This window comes from Volvox carteri, assembly GCF_000143455.1.
Source record: "Volvox carteri f. nagariensis unplaced genomic scaffold VOLCAscaffold_10, whole genome shotgun sequence".
Lineage (NCBI taxonomy): Eukaryota > Viridiplantae > Chlorophyta > Chlorophyceae > Chlamydomonadales > Volvocaceae > Volvox > Volvox carteri.
The window spans coordinates 499165-501950 of NW_003307553.1; positions in this window are offsets into that span (position 1 = coordinate 499165).

Below are 2786 nucleotides of genomic sequence, written 5' to 3' on the forward strand. Positions count from 1 at the left end.
ACGGCATATGTTTTTAGCAGCTGGTGTCCTGCCGCTCGCATGCGTCTTTCAATTTGAGACCATTTCGGTACTACAAAAACCGCTGAAGTGGTTTCGGGACGCATACGCTTGCAGCGCAGGTAATGCTTATGCCAAAGCTCAATTTTTGTGTATGGGGGATTTGCCCAGACAAACTCGCCAGAGACATCGGAGGTCAAGAACGAATTTGAAGGGGAGGCAAAGCGTGTACAAAGACTATTGTCGCCAGAGTTGTTACAAGCAGCGTCAAAGGTGAACTGCCGTCCCAACATGTTCTCCACGTTACGAAACTCGTCCGGGAGGAACATGTGATCACAGCTAAGCGGATCACAAACGGGCAACAAGGACTCTCTGATTTGCAAGCTAGCCGAGTCCTTAGGACATTCCGGTTGCTCACAGCCCCCAACAACACGCTTGCCGACCCGCTAATCAGCCATGGCATTCTATATCTTCGCGGCAAGGGACAGCGTCTTCTCGGCGTTAGCCTTGAGGTGTCGAATGCAGTCGGGCTTGTGGTCCGCCCAGCTCTGGTGGGCGGGCTTCACGCGACGGCATTTGCGGCAAGTGTGTGCCGCCAGCTGTTCTTGCTCCAGACGCGCCTTCTTGGGCCGATTGGCGGGTTGCCAACCCTGCGAATTGCGATCAGAGGACGAACGCTTAAATTTATTGAAGGGCTTTTTAGCAGTGATCGCATTAAGGTCAGCGCTAACTGCATGGACGGTAGGCTTGTCTTTGCCCGACTGCCATCGAACCTCTTGCCCAACAGCGTAAAGGATTAGCTTATCTAAGCTGTCCCAATCTTTGCCCTCTTCGCTTGTCGCACACCGGCTGCGCAAAGGTGGTAGTAACCCCTTAACGTACCAGCCGATTTGATCGCTAGGGTTCATATCTTTCGCTTCACGAATTATATCGTGAAAACGTTGAGTATATTCGGGCACTGTTTCAGTTGCTTTCATGGCGTGTTCGTTCGCATGCAACCTATCGCGGGCGGCCATAGCCGTGTTGGGTTGCGTATCGCCATATTGCAACAAAAAGGCAGCACGTAAAGAATCACGCGTCAAAAGCTTCTTGCCCGATCGGTGCTCCCCGAAAATGTCCGTGGCCCAGACTAGAGCTTTGCCCGATACGAAGTAGACAAAGTGCTCTAACGGGTCCATTTGCATTAAGTCTAAGTATTGCAAAAGGAACTCGAACCACGATCGGGTGCAAGTAATATGCGTATCCCTTTTTCCCGAAAATTTTGGGGGAAGCGGAACGCGTTTCTGCGTACTCACCTCGGTACACGGCGTTTTGCCCGTGGGCTGTAGCGCAGGCCGCGCGGAGTCGGAGTCCGTAGCGCTACCGCCAGGGCTGCTCTCCACCGCACCGGTGTCCCAAAGTTTCCGGACCTCCTCCAAGGTGACCTCCGGCTCTATCGTCAGGGAGTCCAGGGCCGCCTGGAAAGCGGTAACCTGAAGACTCTCTTTGGACAAAATGCCAGCCAAGGAAGACGCAGCCACTTGCTTGATAATCTTGCAAATGGCCACGGACCGTGGATTGGGAGGTGGTGGGCTTGAGGGTGTTGACAGCTTGGAGAGTAACTCCTGGAGTTGCGTCTCCACACGCTGTGAAGAATTGCGTAACGATATAATGTCGTCACGCAGTTCTGCCATCTCCTGGTGCGTTCCTTCCAGGGAACGCTCCAAGGCGCCGACGCGGTTCGGCACTGACTGTCGTAAAGTTTCAACCAAATGCGCTGGCAAAGTGCCAGGCGCTTTGGCTTTGGGAACTTCCGTCGTCGCGTCAACCGCATCATTGCCAGTAGTGTCGAGGGCAGTCGCCACGTTATCAGTTGGCGTCATCGTGTCCTGAATGTCATTATCAACAGGGACAGAGGAAAGGTATTTACGAAGCGAAGCGAAGGATTGTTTCCTTAATTTGCGCTTTTTAATTTTCGCAACACGAAGTGAGTCCGAAGCGGTTGTAGCATCGGCAGGAATTTGCGCCGTAGTCTTAGACTTCGGTCGCGGAATAGGAACGTGCTTAGCATCGCTCAAAGAAACAGCCTTAGTCTTAGCTATAGGCTTAGGAACCATTTCCAGAAAGTCGAGTCTAAGACTCAGACAATGGGCGAGTAACTGCTGCGGCGCAATGTGAGGCGAGGACCGAACAAATGATCGTCGATACCAAAATGTAACAGCCGTCTCTTACCTTAGCTGTTTTAGCGGAAGCAGAGGGTCTCGTCCACGATTGGCGACCCAGCGTTAGGCGTGAGAAGAGACAAGGGAAGTCGGGATTCGAAGACATACGTCGAGAACGGTGACAGCAAGGTCTTGAACCCTGAACACTAGTATAGTGATACGTTAAGTGTCTGGCCGAAGCACTTCACCTGGGTGGCTTAAATGCGGCCCACCTGCCGCCATCTCCATTCCTGGAGTCTTGGTGTCGTACGCTAGGTTGTGATAGCGTACCAGAAAGTGAGTTCGTACAGTTAACGAGTATGGTTCGTAAATACGGGACCGTACCGTTACTGTGATTAAGCTTTAATAGCTTAAAGATATTCTAAGGTAAATGTAGCTTGCTACAACCAGAAAGTGAGTTCGTACAGTTAACGAGTATGGTTCGTAAATACGGGACCGTACCGTTACTGTGATTAAGCTTTAATAGCTTAAAGATATTCTAAGGTAAATGTAGCTTGCTACAATGCCATAACATGATGCATGGCAGGCTTGGATCCATTAACAGGTGGGGTTCACGATACATCACGATCTCACCTTGCAGTTTCTCCT